A 12,880-nucleotide genomic window follows, 5' to 3' on the forward strand; every position below is an offset into this window, starting at 1 on the left:
TGGAAAGAACCATACAATCTGAGATAGGTCGATAGTCATTAACCACGTGGAAACACAGAAATAAAGAGAAAAAAATCTGAGCCTTCAATAGTTTAGGATATCCCACAGTACAATGACAAAATTTTTCTTGTGCACATAATTGGAAAAATAAAAATAGAAGAAGTAAAGGAAGAGGCAGGAAAAATACTTGAAGAGAAAATTTCCCAAAATTAATAAAAGAGACAAATGGCCAATCAAAGGTTCATAGAATTGCAAGCAAAACAAATAGAAGAGAAATACGCCCTCGCACCCACAGACTAGTAATAAAAGCCAATTATGAAGAAAAGTTCTTAAAGACAAGCTGTGAAAAAAGAAACATTACATAGGGAAGAACAAAAACTAGGCTTGGAAAGAAACATTGCTAGAAATTATATAAGCTAGGAGAAAGTGGAATAACATCTCTATTAAAATGTTGAATGAAAAATGTCAACCAGAATTATCTTCAGAGTAACAATGCCTTTAAAGTGAATGCAAAAGACTTTTAAAATGTAGCATTTGTATGTACCCTGTTGGTGGGAATGTAAATTGATGCAGCCACTATGGAAAACAGTTCCTCAAAAGACTGAAAATGTAACTACCATAGCAAGGGTATGGTATGGGCATGGCACATGGTATGAGTTTATGGAAGCGTTACACTCAATCATGATTGTTCTGCACTCATGAACTAATCGCTTCCTAAAGGCCCCCCCACCAAACACCAGCACACTGGGCACAAGTTTTTCAACATATGATATTTGGGGAGACATACTGATTTAGATGGTAGTAGATAAGTTCTCTAGGGTAGGCAGGGGTCCCCAACACCCCCATCCCCTGCTGCAGACTGGTACCAGTCCAAGGCCTGTTAGGAACTTGGCTGCACAGCAGGAGGTGAGCTGCAGGGCAAGAAAGGGAAGCTTCATGTGCCTCCCCCCATCACTAGTAGTACCACTTGAACTATCCTCTACCTCCACTCCCATTGTCTTCCATAAGACCAGTCCCTGGGTCCAAAAAGTTTAGGGACCACTGTTCCAGGGAAACCAAAAGACAGCAGAGAGACAAAAACATTAACAGGAAGGAAATTGTATTTCCTGACCCAGCAGCCAAAACAAGTGGTAAACACAATCTAACCTGTAGACAGTTAACATAAAACCTCACACTATAGACATATTTACCTCAGGTCCTTCGAAATATTAAACCAGGCTCCTCCATCCATGGGATTTTCTAGGCAAGAGTACTGGAGTGGCTTGCCATTGATAAAAGGCATAAAAGCGGTCTGAAGAGTCAAATCAAGTATCAGAACCGGACTCAGACATGGCAGAAAATTGCTAATTATCAGGCAGCTAAATTTAAAATTACTGTGATTAATATGCTAAGAAATCTAATGGAGAGAGAGGAAAATGTGAATGAACAAGTGAGTGATATAGGGAGAGAAATGGAAACTCCCACAATTGTAAGGAAATACAAGAAACTTAAAACATGGTGACAGAATGAAGAATGTCTTTCGTGGGCTCATCAGTAGACTGAACGTGATCGGGACGGACTCAGTGAATTTGGAGGTGTGTCTCAAATTGAAAAGTACATCATATTCAACTACAGAAAATCAAAGGCAAAGAGAAAATATTGAAATAAGCCAAAGAGATTTTATTTTACTCATCGAAGCACTAGGGTAAGAATTATATCAGACGTCTCCTTTGAAAGCATACAAGCAAGAAGAGAATGGAGTGAAATAATTAAAATCTCGAAAGAAATAGCAACACCAAATTAGAATTCTGTATCTTCTGAAATCATTCTTCTGTATGAAGGAGAAATCAATACTTCCTCAGACAAGCAAAAATTGAGGGAATCTGTCACCAGGAACCCTGATTTGTAAGAAATGTTTAAAGTTCTTCAGAGGAGGAAAATGATCTATCAGAAATTTGGATCTACGTAAAGACTGGAAGAGCACTGAAGGAGGAATAAATGACAAGAAAATAAAAATATATTTCTCTTATTCTAAGTTGATCTAGCAGACAGCAATTTATTAAAACAATAATAGCACCAATGCATTTGAAGATTGGAGTGTATGTATGAGTGAAATGAATTATAGCGATGATACAAAAGACCAGAGAGAAGAATTAGGAACATTTTGTTATTTTAAGGTGCTTATGCTATTGGTGATGTGGTATAGTGTTATCTGACCCTGAACATGGATTGGTTAGAAATGTATATTGCAATCTCTAGGGCAAACAGTTTAAAAAAGTTTTAAGAGGTATAATTGCTATGCAAAGAAAGGATAGAAAATGGAATCATATAAAATGCATAATTAAAACCAAAAGTTAGAAAAGGAGTGAAAGATGAAATAGTGACAAAGATATGGGCAACGAATAGCAAAAAGTATAAAGTAAGGTGGGTATTAATACTACTATATCAGTAATCAATTTCAATATCAATACACCATTAAAAGACAGAGACTGTCAGAGTGGATTAAAAACACAAAACTCAATTATCTGTTGTGTACAAGAAAATCACTTTAAATATAAAGAAAAAGATAGACTTAAGGGATGGAGGTTATGGCATATCATATAGGGTATATATAGATTATAGTATATGTCATATATGGTATATATAGATGATGGTAGATAACATCAGTTTAGTTCAGTTCAGTCCCTCAGTCTTGTCCGACTCTTTGCAACACCATGGACTGCAGCACGCCAGGCCTCCCTGTCCATCACTAACTCCTGGAGCTTGCTCAAACTCATGTACAATGAGTGGGTGATGCCATCCCACCATCTGATCCTTCTCCCACCTTCAATCTTTCCCAGCATCAGGGTCTTTTCCGATGAGTCAGTTCTTCACATCAGGTGGCCAAACTATTGGAGTTTCAGCTTCAGCATCAGTCCTTCCAATGAATGTTCAGGACTGATTTCCTTTCAGATTGACTGGTTGGATCTCCTTGCAGTCCAAGGGATTCTCAAGAGCCTTCTCTAACACCACAGCTCAAAAACATCAATTCTTTGGCACTCAGCTTTCTTTACAGTCCAACTCTCACATCCATACATGACTAATGGAAAAGCCGTGGCTTTGACTAGACGGAGTTTTGTTGGCAAAGTAATATCTCTGCTTTTTAACGTGCTGTCTAGGTTGATCACAGCATTTCTTCCAAAAAGCAAGTGTTTCTTAATTTCATGACTGCAGTCACCATCTGCAGTGATTTTGGCGCCCCTCCGAAAATAAAGTCTGTCACTGTTTGCATTGTTTCCCCATCTATTTGCCAGAAGTGATTGGACAGGATGACACGATCTTTGTTTTCTCAATGTTGAGTTTAAAGCCAACTTTTTCACTGTCTTCTTTCACTTTCATCAAGAGGCTCTTCAGTTCCTCTTTGCTTTCTGTCAAGGGTGGTGTCATTTGCATATCTGAGGTTATTGATATGTCTCTCAGAAATCTTCATTTCAGGTTGTGTTTCATCCAGCCTAGCATTTTGCATGATGTACTCTGCATATAAGTTAAACAAGCAGGGTGACAATATACAGTCTTGTTGTACTCCTTTCCCGATATGGAACCAGTCTGTTGTTTCATGTCCAGTTCTAACTGTTGCTTCCTGACCTGCTAACAGATTTCTCAAGAGGCAGGACAGGTGGCCTGGTATTCCCATCTCTTGAAGAATTTTCCACAGTTTGTGGTGATTCATACAGTCAAAGGCTTTAGCATAGTCAATAAAGCAGAAGCAGATGTTTTTTGGGAACTCTGTTGCTTTTTTGATGATCCAATGGATGTTGGCAATTTGATCTCCAGTTCCTCTGCCTTTTCTAAAACGAGCTTGAATATCTGGAAGTTCACAGTTCACATACTGTTGAAGCCTGGCTTGGAGAATTTTGAGCATGACTTTGCTAGCGTGTGAGATGAGTGCAATTGTGTGGTAGTTTGAACTTTCTTTGGCATTGCTTTTCTTTGGAATTGGAATGAAAACTGACCTTTTCCAGTCCTGTGGCTGCTGCTGAGTTATCCAAATTTGTTGGCATATTGAGTGCAGCACTTTCATAGCATCATCTTTTAGGATTTGAAATCGCTCTACTGGAATTCCACATCTCCACTAGTTTTGTTTGTAATGATGCTTCCTAAGGCCCACTTGACTTCAGACTTCAGGATTTCTTGATCTAGGTGAGTGATCACAATATCATGGTTATCTGTATCATGAAGATCTTTTTTTGTATAGTTCTTCTGTGTATTCTTATCACCTTTTCTGATAGGTCCATACAATTTCTGTCCTTTTTCATCCTATCTTTGTTTGAAATATTCCCTCAGTAGCTCTAATTTTCTTGAAGAGATCTCTAGTCTTTCCCATTCTTTTGTTTTCCTCTATTTCTTTGCATTGATCACCGAGGAAGGCGTGCTTATTTCTCCTTGCTATTCTTTGGAACTCTGCATTCAAATGGGTATATCTTTCCTTTTCTCATTTGCCTTTCACGTCTCTTCTTTTCTCAGCTATTTGTAAGACCTCCTCTGACAATCATTTTGCCTCTTTGCATTTCTTTTTCTTGGGGATGGTCTTGATCACTGCCTCCTGTACAATGTCATGAACCTCTGTCCACAGTTCTTCAGACACTTTGTCTATCAGATACAGTCCTTTGAATCTATTTGTCACTTCCACTGTATAATCATGAGGGATTTGATTTAGGTCATACCTGAATAGTCTATTGGTTTTCCCTACTCTTTTCAATTTAAGTCTGAATTTAGCAATAAGGAGTTCATGATCTGAGCCACAGTCAGCTCCCGGTCTTGTTTTTGCTGACTGTACAGAGCTTCTCCATCTTTGACTGCAAAGAATATAATCAATCTGATTTCAGGGTTGACCATCTGATGATGTAGAGTTATCTCTTGTGTTGGAAGAAGGTGTTTGTTATGACCAGTTCCTTCTCTTGGCAAAACTCTGTTAGCCTCTCTCCTGCTTCATTTTGTACTCTAAGGCCAAATTTGACGGTTACTCCAGGTTTCTCTTGACTTCCTACTTTTGCATTCCAGTCCCCTATGAGGAAAAGGACATCTTTTTTGGGTGTTAGTTCTAGAAGGTCTTGTAGGTCTTCATAGAACCATTCAACTTCAGCTTCTTCGGCACTAGTGGTGGGACATAGACTTAGATTACTGTGATATTGAATGGTTTGCCTTGGAAATGAACAGAGATCATTCTGTCAATTTTGAGATTGCATCCAGGTACTGCATTTCAGACCCTTTTGTTGACTATGATGGCTACTCCATTTCTTCTAAGGGATTCTTGCCCATAGTAGTAGATACAATGGCCATCTGAATTAAATTTACCCATTCCAGTCCCTTTTAGTTCACTGAATCCTAAAATGTCGATGTTCACTCTTGTCATCTCCTGTTTGATCACTTCCCATTTGCCTTCATTCATGGACCTAACATTCCAGATTCCTATGCTATATTGTTCTTTGCAGCATTGGACTTTACTTCCATCACCAGTCACATCCACAACTGGGTGTAGTTTTTGCTTTGGCTCCATCTCTTCATTCTTCCTGGAGCTATTTCTTCACTCTTCTCCAGTAGCATATTGAGCACCTACTAACCTGGGGAATTCATCCTTCAGTGCCATATCTTTTTTCCTTTTCATACTGTTCGTGGGGTTCTCAAGGCAAGAATACTGAAGTGGTTTGCCATTCCCTTCTCCAGGGAACTGCATTTTGTCAGAACTCTCCACTGTGACCCATCCATTCTGGGTGGCCCTACTTGGTATGGCTCATAGTTTCACTGAGTTTGACAAGGCTATGGTCCATGTCGGGGGAGATACCCCTCGTCCAAGGTAAGGTACAGCGGCTGTACTTTGCTGGAGCAGATTTGAAGAGATTTTCCACGACCAAGGTAAAAGAAACCCAAATAAGACGGTAGGTTTTGCGAGGGGGCATCAGAGGGCAGACACACTGAAATCATAATCACAGAAAACTAGTTGATCTGATCATATGGACCACAGCCCTGTCTAACTCAATGAAACTAAGCCATGCTGTGTGGACCCAAGATGGGAGGGCCATAGTGGAGAGGTCTGACAGAATGTGGTCCACTGGAGAAGGGAATGGCAAACCACTTCAGTATACTTGCCTTGAGAACCCCATGAACAGTATCAAAAGGCAAAACGATAGAATACTGAATGAGGAACTCCCCAGGTCGGTAGGTGCCCAGTATGCTACTGGAGATCAGTGGAGAAATAACTCCAGAAAGAATGAAGGGATGGAGCCAAAGCAAAACAAATACCCAGTTGTGGATGTGACTGGTGATAGGAGTAAGGTCCGATGCTGTAAAGAGCAATATTGCATAGGAACCTGGAATGTTAGGTCCATGAATCAAGGCAAATTGGAAGTGGTCAAACAGGAGATGACAAGAGTGAACGTCGACATTCTAGGAATCAGTGAACTAAAATGGACTGGAATGGGTGAATTTAACTCAGATGACCATTATATCTACTACTGTGGGCAGGAATCCCTTAGAAGAAATGGAGTAGCCATCATGGTCAACAAAAGAGTCCGAAATGCAGTACTAGGATGCAATCTCAAAAACGACAGAATGATCTCTGTTCATTTCCAAGGCAAACCATTCAATATCACAGTAATCCAAGTCTATGCCCCAACCGGTAATGCTGAAGAAGCCGAAGTTGAACGGTTGGTTCTATGAAGACCTACAAGACCTTTTAGAACTAACACCCCAAAAAGATGTCCTTTTCATCATAGGGGACTGGAATGCAAAAGTAGGAAGTCAAGAAACACTTGGAGTAACAGGCAAATTTGGCCTTGGAGTACAGAGTAAAGCAGGGCAAAGGCTAAGAAAGCTTTGTCAAGAGAACACACTGGTCATAGCAAACACCCTCTTCCAATAACACAAGAGAAGACTCTGCACATGGACATCACCAGATGGTCAACACCGAAATCAGATTGATTATATTCTTTGCAGCCAAAGATGGAGAAGCTGTATACAGTCAGCAAAAACAAGACCAGGAGCTGATTGTGGCTCAGAACATGAACTCCTTATTGCCAAATTCAGACTTAAATTAAAGAAAGTAGGGAAAACCACTGGACCATTCAGATATGACCTAACTCAAATCTTTTATGATTATACAGTGGAAGTGAGAAATAGATTTAAGGGACTAGATCTGATAGATAGAGTGCCTGATGATCTCTGGATGGAGATTTGTGACATTGTTCAGGAGGCAGGGACCAAGACCATCCCCATGGAAAAGAAATGCAAAAAAGCAAAATGGCTGTCTGGGGAGGCCTTACAAGTAGCTGGGAAAAGAAGAGAAGCAAAAAGCAAAGGAGAAAAAGAAAGATATAAGCATCTGAATGCAGAGTTCCCAAGAATAGCAAGGAGAGATAAGAAAGCCTTCCTCAGCGATCAGTGCAAAGAAATAGAGGAAAACAACAGAATAGGAAAAACAAGAGATCTTTTCAAGAAAATTAAAGATACCAAGGGAACATTTCATGCAAAGATGAGCTCGATAAAGGACAGAAATGGTATGGACCTAACAGAAGCAGAAGATATTAAGAAGAGGTGGCAAGAATACACAGAAGAACTGTACAGAAGATCTTCACGATGAAGATAATCACGATGGCATGATCACTCACCTGGAGCCAGACATCTTGGAATATGAAGTCAAGTGGGCCTTAGAGAACATCACTAATGGAGGTGATGGAATTCCAATTGAGCTATTTCAAATCCTGAAAGATGATGCTGTGAAAGTGCTGCACTCAACATGCCAGCAAATTTGGAAAACTCAGCAATGGCTACAGGATTGGAAAATGTCAGTCTTCATTCCAATTCCAAAGAAAGGCAATGCCAAAGAATGCTCAAACTACCGCACAATTGTACTCATCTCACACACTAGTAAAGTCATGCTCAAAATTCTCCAAGCCAGGCTTCAGCAATATGTGAACCGTGAACTTACAGATGTTCAAGCAGGTTTTAGAAAAGGCAGAGGCACCAGAGATCAAATAGCCAACATCCGCTGGATCATAGAGAAAGCAAGAGAGTTCCAGAAAAACATCTATTTCTGCTTCATTGACTATGCCAAAGCCTTTGACTGTGTCGATCACAATAAACTGTGGAACATTCTGAAAGAGATGGGAATACCAGACCACCTGACCTGCTTCTTGAGAAACCTGTATGCAGGTCAGGAAGCAACAGTCAGAACTGTACATGGAATGACCGACTGGTTCCAAATAGGAAAAGAAGTATGTCAAGGTTGTATATTGTCACCCTGCTTATTTAACTTATATGCAGAGTACATCATGAGGAACGGGGGGCTGGAAGAAGCACCAGCTGGAATCAAGATTGCCGGGAGAAATATCAATAACCTCAGATATGCAGATGACATCACCCTTATGGCAGAAAGTGAAGAGGAACTCAAAAGCCTCTTGATGAAAGTGAAAGAGGAGAGTGAAAAGGTTGGCTTGAAGCTCAACATTCAGAAAACAAAGATCATGGCATCTGGTCCCATCACTTCATGGGAAATAGATGGGGAAACAGTGGAAACAGTGTCAGACTTTATTTTTTTGGGCTCCAAAATCACTGTGGATGCTGATTGCAGCCAGGAAATTAAGACGCTTACTCCTTGGAAGGAAAGTTATGACCAACCTAGATAGCATATTAAAAAGCAGAGACATTACTTTGCCAACCAAGGTCCGTCTAGTCAAGGCTATGGTTTTTCCCATGGTCATGTATGGATGTGAGAGTTGGACTGTGAAGAAAGCTGATCGCCGAAGAATTGATGCTTTTGAACTGTGGTGCTGGAGAAGACTCTTGAGAGTCCCTTGGACTGCAAGGAGATCCAACCAGTGCATTCTAGAGGAGATCAATCCTGTGTGTTCATTGGTAAAGCTGAAGCTGCAATACTTTGGCCACGTCATGCAACGAGTTGACTCGCTGGAAATGAGTCTGATGCTGGGAGGGATTGGGGGTGGGAGGAGACGGGGCCGACAGAGAATGAGATGGCTGGATGGCATCACTGACTCGATGGACGTGAATTTGAGTGAACTCTGGGAGTTGGTGATGGACAGGGAGGCCTGGCGTGCTGTGATTCATGGGGTCTCAAAGAGTCGGACACGACTGAGCGACTGAACTGAACTGATGGTCCATGTGATCAGTTTGATTAGTTTTCTGTGACTGTGGTTTCATTCTGTCTGGCCTCTGACTGATAAGGATAAGAGGCTTATGGAGGCTTCCTGATGGGAGAGACTGACTGAAGGGGAACCTGGGTCTTGTTCTGATGGGTGGGGTAATGATCAGTAAATCTTTAATCCAATATTCTGTTTATGGGTGGGGCTGTGTTCCCTCCCTCTTGTTTGACCAGAGACCAAACTATGGTGGGGGTAATGAAGATATTGGTGACCTCCTTCAAAAGGTCCCCTGCATCACTGTTGTATTCAGTGTCCATGACTCGGCAACAGGCCACTCTCGACCTACCCTTCTGCCAGAGAGTCCTGGACACTTACAGGCTAGTGTGGGTCAGTCTCTTGCTGAGTCAGTGCTCCTTTCTCCTGGGTCATGGTGCACACAAGGCTTTGTCTGTTATCTCCAAGAGTCTGTTTCCCCAGCATAAGTGGTGTAATCAAATCCCACTGTAACAGGAGGGAAAGGGGCAGGGCACAGCTTTTGAAAGAATGACATCACCCAAGGACACAACATAAACTTAATAGAATCAAATGGGACCACAATGGCAGACAAGACTAGATCTTGATCCTCAATCACAAGTAAAATGATACATCCAGAAGTGCCATGACAGTTCCAAGGCACTGTTAAAAGATCAAGGAATGGGCAGTGGCCCAAATCCTGGAAATCTCTTTCCCTTTTCCAAAAATAGTTTGAATAATCCTCACACTCATTAGCATGTTAAATTACCCAGCCTATAAAAACTAACCATGCCACATTTTATGGTTGCATTCGCCCTCTGCAAAGGCACACACTCTTGTCTGTGGAGTGTGTTTCTCTCTGTATCTGAATAAATCCACTTCTTACTTATCATTTTGTCTCTCACTGAATTCTTTCTGCGATGAGACATCAAGAACCTGAGCTTCATTAGGTCCTGAAACCACGTACTGTGGATTTTGGCTGGGTTTGAGTCCCAGCCATGGGGGTTTAAGTCCCAAGCAGGGATTTGGATGGGTTCAAGTCCCAGCCACGTGGGTTCAAGTCCCAGGCAGGGTTTTGCTGGGTTCAACTCCCAGCACAAGGGTTTCAGTCCCAATCTGTGGTAAATGGTTTCACCACTGGCCTCCAAAGTCAAATTCCCTTAAGGTTCTCAGTCCCTTTGCTAGATCCCCAGGTTCACATACCATACTAACACTAAACAAAAGAAAACTGTGGAAGACAGAGAGAGTACACTTCAGAAAAAGAAAATGATCATGGATAAAGAGGGCAACTGCATAGGAATAAAAGGGTTAAATTTCTCAGAAGATATAACATCCCTCAATGTGTTTGTGCCTAACCACAGAGTGCCAAAATATGTGTGCCATAAACTGACACAGCAGGGAACGAGAAACAGAGGAATCCATTGAAGGCTTGAAGGCTTCAACACCTCTCTGTTAGAAATGGACATGTATCAGTTCAGTTCAGTTCATTTCAGTCGCTCAGTCGTGTCCGACTCTCCGCGACCCCATGAATCACAGCACGCCAGGCCTCCCTGTCCATCACCAACTCCCGGAGTTCACTCAAACTCATGTCCACAGAGTCGGTGATGCCATCCAGCCATCTCATTCTCCGTCGTCCCCTTCTCCTCCCGCCCCCAACCTTTCCCAGCATCAGAGTCTTTTCCAGTGAGTCAACTCGTCGCATGAGGTGGCCAAAGTATTGCAGTTTCAGCTTTAGCATCAGTCCCTCCAATGAATATCCAGGATTGATCTCCTTTAGAATGGACTGGTTGGATCTCCTTGCAGTATAAGGGACTCTCAAGAGTCTTCTCCAACACCACAGTTCAAAAGCATCGATTCTTCGGCGATCAGCTTTCTTTACAGTCCAACTCTCACATCCATAGATGACCACGGGAAAAACCATTGCCTTGACTAGACGGACTTTGGTTGGCAAAGTAATGTCTCTGCTTGTATAGTAGGTGGAAAATCATTAATGACATATCTGACTCTTTGCAACCCCATGAACTGTAGCCCACCGGGCTCCCCTGTCCATGGGATTATCCTGGCAAGAATACTGGAGTGTGTTGCCATTTCCTTCTCCAGGGAATCTTCCCAACCTAGGGATGAAATCTGCATCTCCTGTGGCTCCTGCATTCACATATGGATTCTTTACCACTGAGCCACCTGGGAAGACACACAATGTAGAACTCAAGAGGATCTCAAATCAGCTGTAAACAGTTCACATCTATAGACTATTGCATCCAACATCAGCAGAATATACATTCTTTTCAAGGTCATATGGTCCAAGATAGATCACATTCTGGGTCATAAACTACACCTCAACAAATTAAAAGAATAGAAGTAATACAATGTTTCCTGTCAGATCACAACTGAATAAACTGGAAATCTGTAAGAAAAAGCTGGAAAATTCCTGAATATGTGGAGATTGAGTAGCATACTTCTTAATAACACATTGGTTAAAGGAGGAATCTCAAGAGAAATTTTAAAATAGTTGAGGTAAATAAAAATGAAAATACTACTTCCTTAAATTTGTAGAATTTTATGAAAGAAGAGCTTAAAGACACATTTATAACATTGAGTGCACATATAAAAAATGAAGAAAAATTTAAAATAAAAAGCCCAAGCTTCCATAATAGGAAACTAGAAAGAGAAGAGCAAATTCAACTCAAAGCAGAAGAAAAGTAATACTTAAAATTAGAGTCGAAATTCCTAAAAATGTAAAACAAGAGATCAATAGAAAAATCAACAAAATTAAAAAAAAATCAAAGTCATTAAGCCTCTAGCCAGGCTAACAAGGAATAAAGAGAGATGAGGTAAATTACTGTTACCAGAAATTAAGGATCGACAAAATACAGATATCATGGACATTAAAAGGATAATCAAGAAATAGTATGAACAACTCTGCATCCACAAATTTAATACCCTAAATGAAATGGACAAATTCCTTGAAAGACACTTTCTGACAAAACTCATTTAAGAAGAAACAGACAATCTGATTAGACTTATAAATTTAATAAATCAATACTTAATAATCTCTCAAAGCAGAAAGCACCATGCTCAGATGAGTTAAATGGTGAATTCTACCCAACATTTAAAGAAGAAATCATGTGAATTGTACACAGTCTCCTTCAGAAAATAGGAGCAGAGAAATATTCCTCAGATGAGTTAAATGGTGAATTCTACCCAACATTTAAAGAAGAAATCATGTGAATTGTACACAGTCCCCTTCAGAAAATAGAAGCAGAGAAATATTCCTGGCTCATTCTGTCAGATCAACATTACCCTAATACCAAAGCCACACAAAGTCATTACAAGAAAAGAAAATCACAGAAACATTTCTCAGGAATAAAGATGCAAAAACTCTCACCAAAATATTAGCAAATTGAATACAGTAATGTCTACAAAGAATAATATATATAACACAACCAAGTGGGATCTGTACGTGGAATATAAGGCATTATGTACAAAACAACAGAGGGAAAAGTTAAAAAGAATATTGAGATCATGGTAAAGAAAAAATATTTTTAAATCACATTGTATGTGATGTACATGATAATGCTATTGGTTTATTATCACTATTTCTAACATAAGGTGTATCTCCAGAAATCTACCTAGAAGAATCAGTTGACACTAACATGGATGGAAATGGCTCGCATTATGAGACTATAATTTCCAAAGTGGAAGATAGACAACTCTCATTTCCAGATCTCCAGCGGGGAGGCACGTGATTTATATTC

Source organism: Moschus berezovskii, chromosome 4 (assembly GCF_049115385.1).
Source record: "Moschus berezovskii isolate FMDL1 chromosome 4, NW_MosBer_1.0, whole genome shotgun sequence".
Classification (NCBI taxonomy): domain Eukaryota; kingdom Metazoa; phylum Chordata; class Mammalia; order Artiodactyla; family Moschidae; genus Moschus; species Moschus berezovskii.